The following is a 23,176-nucleotide window of genomic DNA, read 5'->3' on the forward strand; positions in this document are numbered from 1 at the left end:
AACACCTGATCCCTCTGACCCAAGGAGCTGGCCGTCCTCTGAACTTTGACGCCTACTTTATTGAGTCCACTTTTTAAACATCAATTAACATTTTTTTTTGTCAAGAGGATAGTTATGGAAAGAACATCCACAGTTATTTACAGTTTGAATCCTGTGCGTTCCCTGCTGTTTTGCACGTTAAACTTAGAAAACAGTGATATAGGTTCCCAATTACTAAGGTTCTCATCCGAAAGGCAGTGTATCTCTTATTGGGTGCAAACAGGAGTTTGCGCCCAAATCAGGATTACCACTGATGTGCAAATTTTAAACAATACACAATATTCTGAGTTTCGCAGTTTGGAACATGGAATAAGGGCTATTTACATGCGTTATCCTCATTCCCAGGTACAGAAGCCAAATACTTAATACTGAACCTGGTAAATACCACATTCAGCTCAATCAATAATTACTAGGTGCAATATTCATGCGGTAAGCAATGGGGAACTAGGATTGCCAACTTTCTCAGGGAAAAATACTAGCTAGCTGTCCGTGTTTGAAATTCCTGAAGATCCAGGAGAAGTTTTATAATTGAGAATATGTGCTAGCTGTCCATGTTTGAGATTCCTGAAGGACCAGGAGAAGTTTCATAAATTAGAATATATGTTAAATTCTCTGGATTCCTTTTTAACATTGTGACTCTGCCCTTGCTTGGATTTGTAATCATTTTGAAATAGTTTGAAGTATATTATTCTAGGATTTGCTATTTTAGTTTTATACTTGAAAGGGAAAAAATATTTACCTTTTTAGATTTTTCCTAGACTTTGGTAAAATACAAGCCAAATGGCAACCCTAGGGGCCAACTCAGAATTGAAGAGCGATCATAATATAGCCTGATAGCCCGCCGTGGCAGGCTATACCGGCTATTAAAGGCAGGCTCCAGCATTAAAGGCCCGAGCCGAAGGCAAGGGCCTTTAACAAGGGAGCAGGACTTTAATAGCCGGTATCGCCCAGCTACAAAGGGCTATAAGGCTATTAGAACATTCTGCCACTAGAGGGCAGGATGTTCTAAGAAATAAAACAAAGGCTTTAGGGAGCTTGAGGGGATTGAAATCCTGAAGCCTTTGTTCACAGCCACAGCTGTGAACAAAGACAAACATTGGAATGTTGGAGCTCCGGGCTTATACCAGCCATTATAAGCCCAGAGCACTCCATTGTTTTCAATGGAGCTCCCAACATTTCAATGTTCTAATATAACCTTAAAGCCCGCTGCCGAGGGCTATACCAGTTGTTAAAGGCCCTGAACCCGAGTCCAAAAAGGTCTTTAACAACCGGTATAGCCCGAGATAGAAGGGCTATAAGGCTATTGAAACTTTCCACCCACTGAGGGTAGAGTGTTCTAAATTAAAAAGGGAGAAACAAAAGACAAACATTGGAATGTTCCTGGCTTATATCAGTGAAGTTGCACTAACCCGTCAAGGGTAGTGTCCCTCTTTGAGCACAGCGCTGGTGGGTAACGAAGTCACCAAGTTCCAAATATTGGGGACTTTCCTTTGGTTTCTTTCGAAAACAACATGTGATATATTGAACTAAGCACGAAGAATACTCAATTGTGATTAAACCAATATGATTTAAACTTCATTGGCGTAACAATATTTGGAACTTGGTGACTTCGTTACCCACCAGCGCTGTGCTCAAAGAGGGACACTACCCTTGACGGGTTAGTGCAACTTCACTGTTATTAATCCACCTTGGTTTAGAGGTCGCTCCTCTTCAGCACGCCATTAACTTTTTTTGAGAGCTGATTACATTTTGGAACAAATCGGTGTGCGTGGTATTTCAACTCATTAATTTTTCACCTGGCTTATATCAGCCATTATAAGCCCAAAGCTACCCATTGTCTTCAATGGAGCTCACAACATTACAATGTTCTAATAATTTTTAACATATTTCTAGGAATTGTCATCTCTTGCTAGGTCACATACATTGCCAACTGCAGCCACAGTGCAATTTGAAGCCGATTACAATAAAAATGGCGCACTGCATACCAGGTCAGAAACTACCTGTGTAATGAATAATGAATTTTCACAGAAGTACCATTAGTGCCTTTAGCAAGAGATTTAATATTAAAAAGGTAAGAACAAAATCAATAAAGCTGCAAAACTTTTTTCTTGCACACATTGTATTTGAGTCAGTTTGGCTGCTATATGATTTGTGTTCACCCTGTTTTTAACCTGAATCAAATTGGACTACTTTTTTTCATCTGTATTGCGGGGTTGAGGGGAGGGAGAATTTGTTTCTAATTGCTTGGACGATCACACTGCGTTGGTGATATCTCCTCTGAAATTAAAGTGAATTGATCCAGTTTTCCTAACTGTCACAACACCATTTCCCCTTTGTGCCAGCTGACCTTTGCAGCAGCTTTTTTTGTTGCAACTCAAATTTTCAGGGTAATTTGCAGCTGTTGGGGACAGACGGGCACTTAACACAGTCCAATGTGCGCCCATACAGAGGATGCGCCAAGGCAGGTCCGCCTGTGCCTGGATTATGGCCAGTAGCCCGTCATGCTGACAGCCATTGGTGCAAGCAGGTGAGCAGTTACTCCACTCAATTGAGGCCACTCATTGAATAGAGATACGCTGGTTGAATTAACCAGTAATTACTTTTTGGGGGATAATCCAGCAGCTTTTATTCCTCTTCTGCCTGACCATTTTGGTCTTCCTTTTTACTGTGAGTTCAGTAGATCCTTTAAATCCAGCCAGGCCTCTCTGCCAGGCACTTAGTCTATGAGGTAGAACACCATTTAGATAGACTCCTTGGATGGCTCTATTCCTTCTTGCCTCAGTGTTGATCCTTGTAAAGGTCCTGCTATTTTGCTGAATGATTACCACAACTCCGTAGCACTTTCAAGCACAACTGTGACCCTCTTGGTTCAACAGTCCGGGGTGCACAGCATCTGAAGAGGGCCCGTAGGCCCTTGTAATACAATATCCAATCCAAGTCATCATTGCTTTTCAACATTTTTTTTTAACTATTCGTTTAAAGTTCTTGTCCCTTTTTATCAGTACAAACAAGCTAAGCTCAAAGACACCCACATTTCAAAGATTTTATTGGCAGTATACTGTTTCCAATAGCGATGATCCACAACAGATAATTCAATGGCGTTGTACTTTTGGTATAACGATACATCTTTCATCCTTGTTAATAATAAACTCAATGTGTTTCGAGAATTACTCTCTTTTTCAGGGGTAACTGTAACATGAAAGTTTGAAAAAAAACATTATAGTAGTCACTCTAAAACAGTATCTCTCCCCTCAGATTACCAGCCCTCTGTAATAATTCAGTGCATCAAATATTACCACAACCCATCTTCCCTGAAAGAGAAAAATAATAATAATTTCTGTGCTACACTCCAATTAAATAAAGCTCCCATCACTATTGACCAACATTCAAATTTAACTCTGCATATCCCTGCTACATCTTGTTTCAAAATAACCCTCTAAAACATACAATGTAACATGCAGCTAGTTAACACATTACTGCAACAGGCAGGATACGTACACAGATCTTGCAAACAATAAATTTCTCCATGATTTGCCCTGTCCGCATCACAAGGGGAAACGCTTTACTTGTTTTAGTTGACACAGGCTTAAACCTTGCTTATCAAAACACTCCACCATTCTATGGCCTGATTCTCTTCATTCTTCTCCCCACTTTCTAATTGGCTACTACCTGTTACTCCTCTTAACGCCCCTAAATTGAGTATTTAGGTTGCACCATTGAACCGAAGAACTCAGATTCGATGGATCAAGAGAAGAAGGATGAAGAAGAGTAACTGCCTGGCGAAAGCAGCAGAAGAGCTGAGAACGTTTGGAGCAAAACCATGCCTTCTCTCAACTTTCTCGACAATCACAACAGAGTGACTTGTCCTGCAAGCAGGTGAACTATCAAAGCCTTGGGTAGACTGCCAGCACTTTTAAAATCACTGACAGTCTCCCTTGGAGTAGAGGAGCAGGGCAAGACAAGCAGATTCTGGTCCACCGTCTTGCCGGACCGATGCCGCAGATGACCAGTAGAAGGTACTCGTGCACTGGAAGGTCAGATCTGTCTCCCCACCGAGTGTAAAAGACACCAGGACCAACCGTAGCCATGCAGGTCTAACCCCCCCGGGTACCGGATGCCCCCCACACTACCACAAAAGAGAGCGTTAGTAATATTTACTTTAGCCTCTGTAAGCCCACTAGGGACCCACTGGACTCTCTACACAGTATACTTATTTTTAATGCACTATATAGAGAGCCAGCTTTCTTCATTAATCCATTCTACAGCGCATGGTCATGTACCTCTGTCAGTGTGGAGGCTTCATGAATAGTATCAACATCCTATATTTGCTCCCACCAACACAAGATCCTCAAAGTACAGAACATATGGCTGAACAGAATTAAACCAAACGTGGAAAATATAGCTTTAATAATGGAAATGCCTTTGCTTGGTTTGGTTTAAATCTGTTCAGTGGCTTTCAAGAAAATAGCTTTTAAAAGTGTTTTTGTCTGTGCATAAAGAGGTTACATTTTAGAGAAACCTGGACCAATAATTTGTGGATCCTCTGCTGATTTGTGAATCCATGGAGGATTTGCACAATAACAAAGGCAGAAAGGAACACCATTGGACTACGGTGCTTTTCTCCCATCTTCTACTGTGGATGCACACATCTGGCTGCAAATGCATCAGTCTACTTTGCTCTGATTGGCTGGCCATTAAAGAAAAATTGCTGTTGTGGCCTCCATTTCCCAACAAGCTGCACCGAGTTGAGAACATTAAAAAGAACATTTGTCAGTAGCAAAAAGGCACTGTGGCGTAGAGAGCACTTGAACCATGTTGTCAACAAAAGACAGAAGCAGGCAGTGGGTGATCACCCTCAAAGAAGCCTATGTGATCTGCAGAGGGGTAGAAATGTCCATGTTCCCAAAACAAGTTAAATTAGCCAAAAGACTTCCATGTCCAATGTTTGCCTTGTCGGCTAACTTGTTTCGCTCCCTGCCACACTTCTTAAGAGATGGTGGTAATCTTTTGGACTCTCCCTCATACTGCTGACCTTGCATCTAACCCTAACTGTAACTCTGCACTACTGCCAGTAGGCACTGCATGTATGGCAGGAATGAGGGACATGCTCTGCTCCCAATCAGGGGTGTAGCTAAGGGACAGATCGAAGATGAGTCATGCCTCTGACCCACATTAACTTCATTGGGGTGAGCCAGAAAGGAGGGAGGGGGGGAGGTTTGTTATGGGTGGTTTTCTGACCTTTATGTAGCAGTTAGACATTAACTGACAGCCTACTGCTGTAAAGCCATGACACCTTGAGGATACAAAATACTAATGTCTTGCACAGGCAGTAGCCTGGATTCTGAATGTTTCCTACAAGAATAGGTATTTTGTCCCTAACCTATTCTCTTCTGAATTGTCTATGTACTGGATAAATCCACACCCACGCATGACGTGGCACTTTGTAAACTCAATAAAGTATGTTAAAAAAAAAAATCAGGGGTGTAGCTTGGTCAATAATATTGTGGGGGGGGTGTGTGCTTCATATTTTACAACAGTCACGCTGGGATATCTTGTTACAACACGTTATATAAGAAGTAGAACATGAGGGGGGGGCTCAAGGGGCTGTGAAAAAAGAGAGGAGGACACTTAAAACACAACATTTCTCAAACTAGTCAAAATATTTGAAGGCCTTCAAAACAGAGATGAAAGTGAGCAAGTATGTTTTTTATCAGTGTTGGCATGTACAAATCCCAGGTGTTATCTGACAAACACTTCTCCATACCTGACTGAAAACTCTTGTACCCAACTACCAACTACAGAATACATTTTAGGGGAGTGCAACACCCCAAACACTCCCCCCTCCCCAAGCAACGCCCCTGCTCCCAATACCAGTTAGTAATGATACCAACCGATAATGCCTGTACAAGAGTGTATGGACACTGTGTTGGATCTGCAGCAAACTTTTTAAGAGAAAATATGCCCATCTAAATTTGATTTTGGAAATTTGCATGCAGGTTTATGAAAATGGGGGATCTTGCGGGTCTCAACATTAACATTTCTTGTTTAAATTCAAATGGAGAATTCTTGAAAAGAAACAATGATACTTTAAGGCCATGCCCAGGTGATATTGCTGTCATCGGTACTGAGCACAGGGCACGGCATAAGACCAAGTTCTTTCCACAATGCCTGCTGGACACAGCCTCAAACTGTACCAGAAGGTACAGTGAGTTCAAGTACTTAATGGGCAGCATTAGTGGGTTATTATGGTTGGCTGCTAATGTTGCAAACAAATATATGTTGTAAAAAAACAAACAAACATTTCTGAGAAAAAAAGAAAATCAGTTGAAGTGACGTTAGGGCTAAAATGCAAAACCCTTAGAACACTAACATTTCTGAGTTAAGGACATACATGCAACCACATTCCCCTCTATTCATGCACTGCTAATTACATCACCCATGATAGCACAAATAGCATCATCCGTGACCTCACGGACGACCTCACCAATAATTTCAAAGATAACAAAACTGATGTGCTACCATTTTTGTCAGGAGTTGGTGACAAAAGGCTGAAGTTCAACCTACAGCCTACAAATTGTTTCTCAACACATTACGCAGAGGTGAGATTGGAATACACTAGAAATGAAATGAAATACCAACATTTGTAAAGCGCACAGCTACCTCAGGCAAGGTGTCCCGGCGCTGGGGGCCGTCGGGAAGATTAAGCAAGCTATTGCCCAGAGTCACATGGTACTGGGCTAACCTGCCGCTGGCCTTGGGGATCAAACCGTGAACCCCATGGTCCGGAGTCAGGCACCCTGGCCGCTGCACCACACCTCTTCGACTGGGTTGTAGTACAGTGACAGCAAAAGATGGTCTCACAGTTATTACATATCTGTGGAAAAAATGCAATTTTACAGATCTCCAACAGATGCCCTGTCGGTAAGGGAACACAGTGAAAGGCTCTAGCTCCGGTAACAAGACAAATTAGATTATCAATTACATTGCAGCTAAAATGAAGGATTATATTAAGTCACTTGAAGCAGCTATAGGAGCATGTCTTGGCCATGTGACACACACATATCGCTTACGAAGACACTTTTGTAGAAAAAGACACACATATGCAATAAGGCTAATAACTGTGAGCCTATATATTAACTTCTGGTGGTACATTAGTATTTTCCCTATAGGGAGTTATAACAGCACATGCTTAACTGTGTGTAATTTCTGCATGTTAATGTATTTTGGCTTTTTTCTTGTGGAAGGAAATGCTTCTTTCTGCATAATCACCCCCAAGGTTTTGTACTGATGCTGCTGGTGTTTTGACTCTGAAGGTGGACTGAGCCCTGCCAAAAAAGCAGTACTGCCAGTCTTTTGACCATTAAAACATGTATGTCTGGTTGATTTGGTACCAGGGATCCCTATGGCCTGTAAGTTAAGGTGTCTCTTGTAGACTGCAGCACTTATGTCAACCACAAGTGCGACAAAGTAAAGCATGACTTGCAGCCTGCCACTGCTGGCCGGCAGAGCAGGTTTTCCAACTGCTAACCCGACTTTGCCATTTAAATAATGGTAAAGCCCAACCCACCCCTTTTAATATTTATGGCCTACTGAGGCTACTGTGTGCAAAGGCAAAGGTGCATTATATTATAAAGTTGGACATGGGTCTTCTAACTTTACATATCCTGGCAGTAAAAAACACCAGTTGTCATTTTTGCTGGGGAAAGGCTAGTACCCCCATTGGTGAATACAGGGTTACATACTTACAACTCAGCAGTGCTGACTTCTGAACGGGACTACTAAATATGATACTTTGAGGTATCCATAGAATCGTTGCACGAAATCTGAGATGATGCTCAAGCCAAATTTCATGTAACCTTTACACAAATGACAGCTTTAGAAATTTGCCAATTTGTTGCCCAAAGCTTTCCATTGACCACAGGCTTCTGTCTTCCTCGAGGGAGGTGTGAATGACTGTTAGGAAGGAACACAAAGGGCATGCCATTGGAAGATGTGTGACCGCTCCATGGCAATAAGGCCAAACAGGGTGTGAGCCCAAAAGGTGAGCCTCAAATGGGAGGCCACCTTTGAAGGAACAATAGTAGTAACACATGAGAGCGGCTGCTCTTTTGTTCTTGTAGACAGACTGGCATCAGAGGTGGAATATGCTGCCAGACCACTTTTTCTGCGGGCGTGTAACCCGCATGTAGCCATACCTCTGAGATGGGCTAGGGAGCTCCACACACCAAGAGGAGGGTCTGCCAATTTGGGACTGGGCAGAATCAGAGGCGGCTGGCATCTATGAGGAGTGGGGGCGGGTGTGTATTTGAAAATAATATTAAAAATACACTAACACTTGCCTAAAGATGAACATGATGTTCTCCACTCCGGACCTCTTCTTCCAGGAACTGGATGCTGCAATTCCCTTGAGCAATCCTGACACTGCTCTCATACTGCATGAGAGCAGCACCCTGATTGGAGAGAGCGGCCTCTCTCAGCCATACACTCTGCTCCGGAGGTCTGTACTTGCTCTAACCCAGCTGTCTTAAGATTGCTGAGTTAGAGATGTTTGAAGAGCACGTATGGCTGGCCATCGAAAGACGGCTGGCCAAAAAGATATAAACACTCCAAACAGTGCATAGACAGCCCACCCTCCTCCCTGCTGATGTCACTCAGCAGGCCCCTCCCCGTACTGATGCTCTGTTTGGGATGGGGGATGAAAAATAAAATGGTAATGTCTTACTATTTTATTTTTCATGTCTGGGGCTTTGTTTTTTTTTTAAGTGAGGCGATGCTACTCCGCTCCAATGGAGGAGACGCCCCTGGGCAGAATGGTGCATTCTGGGCTAGCTAGATGCAATACTTTACACTAGCTGTCACTAGGCAGGAGGGGACCTGGTAGCCCATTGACTATTAGTTGTCGCATCCCCTGAAGGCCCAACCTGGTCATAGAAGTGGCAGCCTGGCATCCAGACCACAGATCACGTCTATACTGGAGAGATGACCTAAGAAGGCCTGCTTTGATGTTCCCTGAACTAAGCAAAGTGAGGTTGCACCAAAGACTGGACAGCACCTGATGCTCCTTGGGCTTGTAAAGATAAGACAGTGCCTGTGGTGCCTTGCTCGAGAAAAAGTCATCCCTGAGCAACAGACAGACGAAGTGACTCCAAGGGTCAGTTGGCTGGACTCTTGTTACAGCTCCAGGGCCCAAAAAACTAAAGAAGCCTGCCTTGGTGATCTGGTAGCCAAAGACGCCAGATCCCCAATGACTGCCAAAGCATAGCCTGGAAGACAGAGACCCGACCCTCAAAATTTGCACCCAAGTCTGCTGGACCTGGGAGAGTCGTCAAAGTGCTGTTTGGACACCCAGAAAGGAAGTTATTGTCAGTTAAAAGGGAACCGCTGATTTCTCTGTAACCAGAGACCATTAGCAACTGGTGTTTGTCTGAACATCACCTGGAGTTTGAGAGACATCGACTCCTCGGGCCAAGGTTGCCCAGTCATATTCATGGACCGAGGGGTGGCCTTAGGAGGATCCCAGTCAGTGGCTCACCATCCTCTAGTATCTTCAGCATCCTGTATCCCTTGCATCAGGGACACTCCATTAAAGTCTGCGGCTGTCCATCCATAGAAACTGGACTGGAGGCTGCTTTGACTGCTAGGTAACTGTTTTACTCGACCTTATTGGTCCCACTGACTGGATCCCTGTTGGTGTCGCTATAAGAGTGCCCTTATAGCTGTTTTTGAGTCATATGTTGTTGCTAATCACAAATTGCAAGTCAACGTAGATTAAAATCATTTATTGCGCCAAGTAGAAATCTGTGATTTATTGTTTCTATTGTGTCTATTTGAAGATAAAAATACAACTTATGTGTATAAATTGGTGCCGTATTTTTATTGTGTTGGCTTTTCTTCTTCTTCAACTTTTTTTAAGATCTTAGTGCTTTACACTTATTCATTTGATTAAGCCGGACTGCTCAGAGCCACAGCTACCAAGGGTTGAGCTAAGTTATTTTTCAAACGACCCTGAATGGACCCAATACGGGTCTGTGAGTTTACTACGAGGTGAGGTCGCACAACCACACCAAATAATAAACAGCTTGCATGAAGACTCCCTCAAAAACACTTTTAGCACTAACTGCCTATGACAAGGACAACACTTGAAGGAAAATACTGTATTTGCATAAACATTCATAACATTTCCCTTTAACATAAACTAATTAATTCAACAAAGTGCATGATCATGGTTCTGTACTGGCATAGAAGATTTTTGGAGCCACGTGGACAAAGGCGCCATGGTTTGTAAACCTCTCCAGAACCATGAAATAGCATTATTGAAACATTATAGACCACATACATTTTGCATTTTTTTTATTATATGCAATTCATTTTTTTATTCCTATTCTATAAAACAAAAAGAAATCAGTACAATTAAGTGTTTGGGCGCGCGAACTCCACCAAAAATGTAGTCCCAAGTTGCTAGGTCACATACGCAATAAATACCTGAGGAAAAAGTCACAATTGAAAAAATGTGGCAGAACAGCTTTTACATCTAAGGCAATTTTGGAATGCAGTAAAATCCAACCCAGAACACAAACATAGCCACACAATGAGACGTTAAACCCCCTGGCAGCTCAGTCCCAGCGTGAGCCACGAGGAGCATTGTTTCACACTGATGGACCGTAACCAAGCAACACCCCTCTTTTCTTTCCAGTCTGAGGCTGATCAGGCCTGGGAAGAAGAACTGCCTTTTCATACAAAGCACACAGCACCGTGGCATCTGATTAATGTTTAGCAACCAAACTGGTAGTTTAGCCAAACCCAAATTTGATGAAACATTGATGAAAACTGCTACTAGCTAACCAAACTGGAGCACTGGTAGTGACCGAAAAACAAACGGCTTCATTTTAATAAAACCTTTAATATTCCTTTTACACAGTTTATCTAATGAAACCCGTAGGCGCTCATATTAAGGGTAGTACAAATAGCTACACTTCTTTAAGGTTCATTTGACACGAGACAAGGATGTAAACCAAAACTTTCCGAACAACTTTAGGAAAAAATGTGGTCACTCCATCCTTAGTGCGGTCTATACTAAAGTCATAATGCAAAGTGACAGGGGATATTGTCAAAACGTGTCCTTCGATTCCTGCCACGTAACGGTTTCACTGCTAGCACCGAGCACTTACTAAGTTCTTATCACAAATGTACAGAGGATGAGAGGTAGGACGAGGGACCTCTAATTGGCGGGCCCCATATAACTCAGCCACCACTTCTCCACCACTTCTTTTAAGTGTAATATTTTACAGAGTCAGCATGGCTGTCTTTGTTTAGTACAACCTGTAACCAGTAGGGTGGAGCATGGCTTCAGCAAGGAAGCGTTTTTCACAATCTCTGGCTCAGGTTCTCATAAACAGACCATTGCTTAACACTTCCTCAATGGCTACCGCACAATGCTTCCCTATAGCCTTTTTGTCTTTCCCACATTCGCTCCGTCATTAATATATTTCCCCTTAATCTAGTCCAGTCCTGCTCAGGTTCCCATCTAAGAGTCTGCCCTCCCACCTACGAAACTCAGTTGACAGCTCAGGGGGTGTCTCATTCTCTCATTCTCTCTTTTGATCTTTTTTTCAGTTTTATGCCGACAAACTCGTCTGAAGGTATTGGAGCGCTTTACAAGAGCACCTATTCATTTTTGGTAGACACGGGGCGATTAAGTGATTTGCCCAGAATCACAGGATTTTGAACTGACGCTGACACTCAAACCTGGTTCCCCAGCTCGAAAGTCAGCAGCTCTGGGCATTACACAACATCATCTCTTCCAATTCCCTCTTTTTTGTTACCCCATTCACTTGAAGCCCCCCTTTTCTCCAACCCAGCCAGTTGCGTTATTTTCATGAGTTATTTCACCTATTTGAAGGTAACCCAGAAAGTGTCCAGGTAAAAGGTTTACTGAGAAATGAGAGGGCTCGTGTGGGCATCATCTGAGACTCCAAATCACCAAGTTTGCTGGCACACTTTAGGAGTTCTAAAGATAAGATATGGAGCTAGCATAATATACTGGGCCTACCAAAAATAAAACTAGCACTTTTGAAGCCTACTTTGAACGCGGCTGCTCGGCTTATCACAGGCTCGAAAAAAAATATCATATCTCCCCAGTCCTCCAATCACTGAACTGGCGACCTTATGAGGCTTATATTCCTACTCAAAATTGCTTGCATGACTCATAAAGCTCTCAACCTCAACACTCCATCCTACCTGGCCCAGAAACGGGCCCTATCTGGCAGTAATAGTTATTCTCGAAGCACAAGCTGCCTACAACTGAAGCTTCACAATTTCAACAAAAAGAAAACCTATAAGCAAGTCTTCACCGGAATTGTCCCAAAAAGCTGGAACACCCTTCCTCCTGAGACCAGGTCCAACCCTTCAATATCTTTCTTCAACAAAGAAGTAAAACTTTTACTATCAAACAGATTCCCTCCCCATTGGAGCTGTACCTTTCTTTCTTTTCCTTTCAACTGCAACACCGTCAAGAGTCTATTTGCTTCTATTTAGTTCTTTGTTATTTTCCATGTTTGACATTCTATCCATTATTTCTATGACCAATACCAACAGGGATCTACGCGATCTTTTGTCTAATAACAACCTCTAGGTATAATGATGTACAACGTACAGATACCCGTAAGGTATTACCTCCGAAAGACTGTGTTCCTGTCTTCATATTCTTTGCTATTTTCCATGTTTTGCCTTTGTAACTATTACTTCCATGACCAATACCATATATAGATCTGTTATTTATTGCTTGTATCATAATTACCTATCTATATACTATTGTACAGTGCACTGATACCCGTAAGGTTTTGTTCACACTATATAAAACTCTATAAACAAATTAACTATGACTTGCTTCTCTTCTCTTTATTTAACACAGTACCCTGCTTCGGTTTGGTGAGATATGTTTCAATAAACAGAAAATAAAAGAAAAAGAATACTAGGCAGCACTGGTGAGGTCGAGAGTTATCTGTTATTTCCCGGTCTTAATGCGCGCCATCTTATATTCAAGCACAGCTTTGTGGGCAGATTCCCAACCTTCAGTCATTTACACCAAGTAAAGTAGATTGAGTTACCATGGAGAGACTGTACAAAACTCGTTTTAGTTACAATCCCTCTTGTGATCTTTGTGCAACTGTAGACATATTTCCATCAACCCCAGTTACTATGAAACGACCTCTCCTGCACCATGCCTACGCACAGCCAGGATTGTTTGGGCTGAAACATAAATCCTTTTACTGCACAGCTTTTGTCCTTTTCAGCTTTGTTCAGTGAACCTTCATTGAAGCGGCATTGTGGACTCGCCGCTCTAGGGAGTGGCGGCGTATTGGGAGAACACACCCAGGGATCTCAGTGCACATGACCTACTTCTGCAACACCTGTGAGCTCGTTTCTAAAGAATTCAGCAGCACCAGAAACAAGAACAATGACAGTGGAAATGTTCTAGGCCTCTTACCCTGAAAGGACAGCCACTATCCACATGTAAGGAGATAAGGTTATATTTAGAGAATTGGCATTGGCAAAGTCAATAGGTCTCACCTATCTAAGAGCTTTTGGCTTTGCTATTGTCTTTTAGCCATGTCGTACGGCAGCTTGGCTGCTGTCGAACGTAACTAAATGTTAGCCACATGGTGTATAGGAGAGTGGCAGAGAAGAGAGGGGAGTTGGATGGCGGAGAGTGGAGTAGCATAGAATAGAGTGGTATAAAACAGAGTGCTGTGGAATGGAATGGAATAGTGTGAGGTGGAATGGCGCACAGTGAAGTGTGTTATAGTTGAGTGGCGCAGAGTAGAGAGGCATACAGTATAGTGGCATAGAGTATAGTGGCATAGAGTACAGTGGCATAGAATAGAGTGGCATAGAGTGGGGTGGCATAGAGTGGGGTGGCATGGAGTGGCGTGGAGTGACATACAGTGGCAATGTGTGGAGTGGAGTTGCGTAGAGAGGAGTGTGGTGCCGTGGAAAGACACAGAGTGGAGTGACACAGAATGGAGTGACGCAGAGTATAGAAGAGTGGTGTAGAGTGCTTAGAGTAGAGTAGCACAGAGTGGAGTGGCATGGAGTATAGTGTAGAGGCATAGAGTGGTTGTAGAGTAAAGTGGAGTACGGTGTTGGAGTGGAATAGAGTATCGCTGAGTGTTGTTGAGTGGATTGGCATAGATTAGAATGGCATAAAATGGGGTGGAGTGTAGTAGAGTGGTGTGGAGCAGAGTGGCGTAGAGAGGAGTGGTGTAGAGGGAAGTGGTGTAGAGTAGAGTGCTGTAAAGTGGCATTGTGTGGAGTGGAGTGGCCTAAAGTGGAGTAGCGTAGAGTAGAGTGGGGTGGAGTAGAGTAGCATAGAGTGGAGCAGAGTAGAGTGGCAAAGAGTAGAGCAGCATTGTGTGGAGTGGAGTTGTGTGGAGTGGCAAGAGTAGAATTGGGAGCCTTGGTGTACAGTAGAGAGGTGTAGAGTGGAGTAGAGTGGCATAGAGTAGAATCGAGTGGCGTGGAATGGAATAGAGGAGCACAGAGTGGAATGAAATGGCACAGAGTGGAATGGAGTGGAGTAGAGTAGCATATAGTTGGGGTGCGTGGAGTAGAGTGGCATGGAGTGGTGTATAGTAGAGTTATGTAGAGTGGAGTGGTGTAGAGCAGAGTGTAATGGCATAGATTGGTGTAGAGTAGACTGGCGTTGAGTGGCGTAGAATAGAGTGTCGCGAGTAGAGCAACATAGAGTGGAGTGGCTGTATGCCTGTGTTAAAAGTAGGAAAGCACATTACATATCCAGGAATAATATCAAAATGCTTAAAGCATACAAAATAAACAGTGTGTTGCAAAAAGAGGAGGAATAACAAAGACAAGGAAAAACACATGTACTTGGTCCATGCTCCAGGGAGGAGCCACTACAAGAAAGGAAGGGAAGCCTATGGGAGCTAAGCAATCGAAAGACTGAAAATGACAGTGTCAACGAAAACAACTAATGATATACTGTGGGTGGGGTGATAATCCACTGAATTGTAAACAATACGTTTTTCAGCACAGTGCATGCCAAAAAATGGCTCAGTACACAAACACTGCAGTTGTCAATTAGGGCGAGTGAGCGAGCACCCACTGGAGATAACGAGCACTGGCAAAGCCAATAGGTTATGCCTATACAAGATCTATTGGCTTTGTTAACGATCTTTTACATATTTACAGCAGTGCACTGCTGTGCAGCATGGCTTAAAGTTAATTAAAAAAATAAAGGCGTATGACCTGGCCAACTTTCACTATGTCTTAGCACTTTTCATCTCCTTTAAGGGATGTTGCACAGCAACCCACGCTGCTGTGCAATATGTTTAAAAACAGTGTGAGGTTGGTGGCGGTAAGGAACACGAGGGAGGAGGGCGGGTTGGTGTGATACAAGCCACAGAGAGTGGGAGAAGGACTGTGGGAAAGAAGCACATTAGCAGTAACAGTGTGAGGAGGGCGAGGGGAGGGAAACGGACTGCAGAGACATGCATTCTATAAGAGTGCATGTTAAAAAGCATAAAAAAAATACCTGCATAAGCCAAGAAGCTTTTATTTGTTCATGCTGCACGGCAGGGACACACCCAAGCCCCAGGAGGATGCTGAGGTGAGGAGGCCCTGATAAATAAGAAGCAAGGAAACAAGAGTGACGCTGGAACGAACCAATGAAAAGTAATGCGGGGGCTCTAGCGCAAGCACTGTGCAGGCGAAACATAAAAAGGAGACAGTACTGATGACTTGATGTTCCTTTCTTCAATTGGACCGTGAGAGTCAGTTAACTCAGTAAACATCAGTGAAAGTTATGCTTTAATTCACTTCCACATAAAGTAAGACTACCTCCAAAAATGAACAAGCATAGACAAAAAACAGAAAAAAATTGTTACCAAGTAAATTTTGTGTGTAAGGAGAGGTTGTGCGCGTGCGTGGGAGAGTTGTCAGTTGATAAAGAATATTTTGTTGTCGAATTATTATCCATGTAAGCTACTGTCGTGCATGGACAGAGGGCCAGCTTTAGCGCTGGTGGTGCCCGGTGCAGCAATCATTTTTTGGCACCCCCACACCCAATGACCGCCTCCTCGGATTCTCTCACTACCACCGGCCAAAAGTGCCCTTCATCGCTCCAATCATAAGTTATTGTTAAGCACAGTGCCCCCCTTGAGGACAGCGCCCCCTCCAGAGGTCAGCGCCGGTGCGACTGCACCGGTCGCACTGCCCTAAAGCCGGCCCTGATGCACTGATGATTGTGTTAATTGGGTTTCATTTCGAGTTTTCAGAAAGGAATTTCACCATGCATTGCTATCATGTAACGGGCCATAGGAGAATGGTTTCAGTTTGCATATTCCTTGAACACAGCTACGTAGTAAGAATACACCTATGCAGAAATGCTTCATCAACTTTCATTGAGGTAACAGAAGTGTAATTCCGTCTCATATAAACGGTAAAAAAAGAAAAGGAATGCCAGATAGCTAAGCCCAGCAACCCTAAATTGGAGTCGCAGAGGGCTAATGACCTTAATATGCAGCACGCCTCTCAGATTCAAAGACCAATGGTCCTGCTACTTTTCATGTTGTTTGGGGACATGAAACTAGAGGATTGCTTAGAAGGCAAGTCTGGCAACCATAAAATGCGGTATGTATTTATGCAGGTATTATATTTATAAAGCACAAACTCTACAAGAGATGGTACGTTTCAAAGGAAACTGGAAAATAGGGCCTATGATGAAGAGTTGAGGTGTAGATTAAATAGGAGATTTAATCTCAGTCTGGAACTAGGGAAGGAATTTTCTGGTCCCATTTGGATTACAGTGCCTCCCCTTCCCCATTCTGAGTGCACAGCAGGAGAAGGCTTGATCATTACAGCAAGATGTGGTAGGGTGTTTGCCTTGATAGCCTTGTCGATAAGGTAGGCCATGTTAATTGTGATGGCGTTTGTAGGGGAAGCTGATGCGGATCTCTGACTGTAGGGGTAATTCTGTCAAATTTGCAAACGGCTGTAATGAGATGGGCTGATACATGAAGGATGTTTTTCAGTAGTGTTCTGTACGGTTCTGAGACACAAGCAAATAAGGAGATAAGACAATACCAACACCTTTATGGTTGTCCTCAAGCTGCTTTTTAAAAGGAAGGGCTTCACATTGCAAATTCATTTGGTTGCAGAAGGTCTTAGTTTGGGTGATGTGGGCATGGAGTTCTTGTGTGTGTGTGGAGTAACTAGCTGGTCACTAAGGCACCATCTACGTATCTGAAATTGTATCTAGCATACTGATGGGATTATCTGATGATTTCAAGTCAATAAGGACACTACAGCTGTATGACTGGACTTCTATTCAACAACCTAAAGAACTACATTACAATGGTTTGAAAAATAATTTGAAAAACACACAAAATGATGGACGGATTGTTGCCCATTGGCAAAACATTCACCCCCAGTCACAGATCTGGGTTTAATCCATCGTTATTTTGCTCACCACGCCACCCCAGTTCAGACATGGCCATATGCAAATCAGTCTTGACCCTGTGCCTCATGGGAACAGTCCAGCCCGAACTGCCAAGCCATGTATTCCCTGGACCGGAATCAAGCATCCTAGGACCGGTTTCACAGAGTGGTTAAAGATGCAGTCTCTGCATAACATAACCCAATTGTGTCTCCTATATTTTGCCAGGTCTAAGAATTCTCTAAAGCGTAGCCAGTCAGTTTTGGAAGAAGCTTTGTGTTTGTATTCTCTGTTGTATTTATTTTGTTGAAATGTGCAATATAAATATTTTCAGAAACAATGTATTAAATATAAAAGATGACATGATGCTATTTCCTTGAAATTACCCTTTCATAGACTATTTTATTATGACAAGTAATTTCCTCTAGTGTTCCCATTCTCGCACATCTTCCTGTTAGAATTCCAATTTACACTGAAATGTATTTGCTTAAATGTATCTGCCTTTATGTGAGCCTTGGAAGACTTTTCTCCCTTTATATACTCCACCCTTCAACTAGGATTTGCACCATCATTCCTAACCTTAAAAAAATAACTCAAGACTCTACCCTTTCCGACTGGATCCGTCTTTAAATGATTTCCCCTCATGGAACCTACAATGTAATTAATGTATATTATGTTGATTACGTATTCTTTTAATGCCTGATGCCTAGTAAACTATTGTTAACAGTTACTATGATGTAACCCGTTCTTCCATCCTTCTGTGAATGTTCATCCTCAATCTTGTAACCACCACCTGGTGAAATATAAAGCCGTGCTTCCTGTACAGTGATCTGCTTCTTGCTGGCAATAGTTCCCTATATATCGTTGCCGAAACGCATCGGTCGTGATTGGTTGAAGCAATTGTTGTTTGCCACAGAAATTTAAAACGTTAGTTTAAAAAGCTACAAAAGGAAAATAAAACATGAATAATCAAGCACCCTGAAGAATCTCGGATTCGTCTGTGCCGCTGCATGGGTGGACTGTGAGAAGTGCCGCTTTTGGTTGAATATATATACATATATACACACACACACACACACATACCTCAAAATGAAAAATCTACACACACACACACATACCTCAAAATGAAAAATCTATGAATGTCCCACCCTTGGACATATGTCTTCTCCTTCTTCAGCCGTACACTTCCAAGCCAAGGGAAATTGTATTTGAAGTTTTTCTGTTTATAAACAAATATGTGTCTTTATCAAAAGTACCTGACCCATTCATACCATGTTAAGGTTTTATTGACTTAGGCCTCTGCCGCTTTGCCTCAGTGGCAAACGTTTGCCACAGGGTTAGAAATTTCTTCAACTGTTATCTCCGTGAGTATGCAACCTTTCTCAAGGTCGCCATTTTCCATAGCCAAGCCATACAATCACACAAACCGGCAGGGTTATTGTTTGCTACTTGGTCGGTGATTCCACGTTTGCCTAAAAAACAGAATCATTTTGCTTGTAGGATGCATTGGGGTTATAGACTACTAGCTCTAAGGGCCATCATAGAAACCTAGAGACACCCAGAAAGGATTCTCATGCAAACGTCCTTATTTTTGCCTTAATTTTGACTCAAGGTTGCATTGAAATTATGAACAGATAAAATGCTTTAAGTAATGAGACCACCTCCTTGGATCAGTCTCCCATTGGAATTGCCTGAACTTCCTTCCCTTTTTCATCAGCTCTTATGACATTACCTGCTAGCTTTGTTATGAATTATTCAATTAGTTTATTTTCAAGTCTGGCTGGGGGTCTTCCAGAGTAGATTACTGGATATCTCCTGTTTGTGTTAGCCTTTTGCTGGTGAAACTGTTTGGAGCGCAGTGGGAAATGACACTCATGAGCAAGTCAGGCCAACCTACCTAAATGTAATCAGCTTTTCCATTTTATGGGCACAATCTCTCATAAACAGTGTTGTGTTCTGTTTAGGAGCGTGGTGCCCACAACTATATATACAATAGTTCTTTTGACATCCTCTTACTGCATCTTCATGTGTTCACAGTATATCTGACTACTACAGTCCTGTTCCAAAATGTGTAGATCCCCCCCTTTTTGACTACAGAAAATGTGAAGCTGCCTGACACAGCTAAGGTGGTTCTCAAGAAACATTATTATATGTATATGAAATAGTGCTGTATTAGGTAGTTTTGAAAGCACTAGAATTAGATGAATTGGTGGCATTCTTTCATAGGACTTTGTCAAGTTGGGCTGAGCTCCTGCCGAGTGAACAGGGCAGCCAGACGTCTTGTTGCATATCCAGTTTATGTAAAGATATGGTGCAGCAGGGTGCCCATTATGGCCAGGTTGGGAATATCAAGCTCTTAATAATTCATCTGAACTCTAGAAGGTTTCACTTGCCCTTATTTTGCTGGAAATGTTCCACAATTTAGCAGCCTATATGGAGAAAGGGCCACCACCTACTAACAATTATCTTGCATGCTTCTGCCATTTAGCAAGCTGACCCTAATGCACTGGGCCCTAATTGCAGTGTTGGATTTCACACGTCAACAAACAGTGCCATGAAGGTTGCATGATGTTACTTGCTATGGAATGAACCACCTTAGCTATGACTGTAAGATCACCATTCCCACCATAGCAGACTTGGGCGTAATTGTCAGTGTGGATTCCTATAAATATTTCCTGCAAGTTGCTTGCGACCCCCATGGCTTGTTGGACTGACTATAGTTTATTTTTGGAGACCAAGTAAAATGGGCCCTCAGGTCAACAAATGCTACATACAAATTATTTTTTAAGAAAATGACATACTTCCAATGTTGTTTGCAAAAATGTAAAACGTAATCTAGTGTACCCATTTTATTCCTAAATCCAACATATAGGGTAGATAAAATATGATTTTCTAACACCCAGTCTTGCAACCTCTCCAGTATTTGCTTGCAAAACCCTTTTTGGACAATATCTAGCAAGCTAATGGGTCTGTAATCTGCGGGATTATCTTTCCTGACAATTACATAGATCAGTATGATCTCAGTTCCTCTTCAAGAGGGAGAGATCTCTGCTCCAGCCAAAAGAGCATTGCAAAGTAAATTTTAATAGGGCGCTTGCACCCTAAACTCCGAGCGGAAAAGATCTCCATGGATCTTTAAGGGACCTGGAGCTTTCCCTTAATTTAGGCTTTCTATGGCTTTAGATGTGTCAGAGACAGATATTTCAATCTTATCTACGTGCACAGTACCAACTCTGACAGTGCCTTCAGATAAAGGCAAATCAAGAGTGACAACTAGTGGAGGTGCACTATAAAGGGCAGAAAAGTGAGTAACCCAAGCCTGTGGTTTTATATGATTCTCTACTCGATTATGGCTATGCAGGTTGCCATGGGCAACGAAATGCCAAAAAGAGCAACTATTATTGTTCCTGTCAGCCACCAATAGATCCTGCCAGTTGAAATCTACCCTCTTCTGTCTGGCCATGGTCAGGGTATGTTTATAATACCTGCTAGCCAACATGATTGCTAGTCCAAGATATGATTTAATGCCAATCAGTAAACTGGCTTTAGCAGTTTTACAGTCCTTGTTGAACCATGGTGTCTTGGCATTAAACCTGTCGGGACGCAGGCTACAATCCTTGCAAAAAGAATCCTTCAGGGATAAAAATAGTTTTTGATGTACATCAACAGTTGGTATAAGGGCAACGTCTAGGTATGCATAGGGACCCAGTTTAGATAAAAATGCATTATAATTACCAGCCAGTACTCAATGTATGGTAGGCCATTTGATGGACCTTCAGTTAATCCTGACTATTGGCTCAATATTTGAGATTTCTTTTTAATATGGCCATGTCATACCAGGCCATATCTGTCAGAGACAGATTTAGGGCATTAATATGACAATCATCTTTCTGGATAATTACCATATCATGGAGTTAGGGCCATAATTTAATATTTACGATAATATCATCAGTCCTACTAACATATCTGCCTTGCTTGAAAGTTCAAGCCCTCTTGATGTCTGATGGTGTTCGCCCACTGCAGGCATGCAGGCCATGGGAAGATTGTTAAAGAGCCAGCTGTAATGCTGAAACTGAACCGTTTGTAACGGGTTTAGCGTCTAAGGCCTGTATACATAGAGTTTTCATCCTTTAGTTCTGTCAAGACAGACACACATTCTAGGGTTTCATACGGGACATTGAAATACCCAGCAACCATAATTGGATGTTTATCTTTGTTACATTTTATATGATCCTCGAGTACAGATAAAGTTTTCGATTCTAGGTTCCTAGCGGTAAAACAATTATAAACATTATACACAGTCATAGTCAGCCCACTAGTTGATAGCTTATAGTGAAAATGTCTGGGGATAAAACATCTAACTTACAAATTTTGCAATTAAGTGAAATCTTCACCCAAATTTGTAGACCACCAGATAGCTGACCTGGACTGAAGGAACAGGCCTCGATATTATATAATAAATAGACTGTCCTGTGAATTGGCACAGTAGACTAAGGCTTCTGAAATATACATACATGATAAGTATCTATATACTCTCTCCATGCTGGATCAATGATCTTAGAATTCAGACCAGCCAAGTTTCAGGAAAGTACTCATAACTGAGCGTTCCCCGCGGTAACCACAGAAGAATGAGCTGTTGTGGAATTTGTATCATGATTAGGACCCAGTTGGTTATAAAAGTTAATACTAGGGACAGCTAAATCAGAGGAAATGGCTTTTACTACACACTGTTACAACTGAGGTTTTATTGCTAGTGTCACTACAATGACCCCAGTCAATCAATTTCATTTTATGTTGATGTAGCCTTAGGTTTATCTACTTTGTGCTCATGCAGCCTACCTACTACTTCTGTCAAACTTACAAAAGTAGAGGTAGCTGATGTGAAGGGACAGCTTATTTGAACTGGATTCCTGAACCATTGGCCAAAGCTGAGTGCATATCCGGACCTACTAACTCTGCTACAAGCTCTGCATTAGATAATACTAGTTTGATAGAGCCATGGGACTCGCATGAAGTGACAATACATTGGGGTGAGATTATACTAGTGTCTATTTTAACTTTCTGAGTGTATTGCTTTATTGATATGTGAACCACTGTCCTCAAGAACGTGGGTCCCCAATTTAGGGATCATGAACACAATTCTCTTAATCTCATAAATCACCAATTGTGCTTCTGTACAAGGCTGTGCCTCAGTACGGGAGATCAAAAAGAAAAAAAGGTGATGGTCAGCCACTATATGTAAACCCTACTTAATTGCCATCTACCTATAGCTGCATCTTACAAGGGGGTTTAGGTATCAAGGTATGATTAAGCCCTTCCTTGTGCCCACCTCCCTTGTTTCTCAGTGTAACAGTGTTGGGCAATAGACCCTTAGAGGAGGGCTGCTGCTGCAGTGTGGTGGATAAGGAAGGTTGGCTACTCAACTGAGGTTCAGCATCGTTCCCTCCTTCATTCATGGATAAAGTGTTTGGGCTACTATCTGATAGTGTAGAAAGAGAAACAAAACCAGCTGCCCCCTACTGTGGATGGCTGGGAACTATACAGCAGAGGGGGCCACTCAAGTGCAGTAATTCTTTAGGGGTCAAGAACGCTGTTGGCTGAATTCTTCTGGAGCGCTGCGTCGAAGTGCTGTGCTGGGCCAGTCGAAACTGCCTGGCAACCCGCCCCTGCAACGGCTAGACCACT

General features: G+C 42.5%; 1 protein-coding gene across 6 annotated transcripts in view; it reads right to left on the bottom strand.

Moving 5' to 3' along the window:
- Nucleotides 1-23,176, bottom strand: part of CRACDL (CRACD like) — a 494,556-nt gene that overhangs the window by 383,215 nt on the left and 88,165 nt on the right. The window lies entirely within an intron of this gene.

The sequence above is a fragment of the Triturus cristatus genome, chromosome 8 (assembly GCF_964204655.1).
Source record: "Triturus cristatus chromosome 8, aTriCri1.1, whole genome shotgun sequence".
Taxonomy (NCBI): domain Eukaryota; kingdom Metazoa; phylum Chordata; class Amphibia; order Caudata; family Salamandridae; genus Triturus; species Triturus cristatus.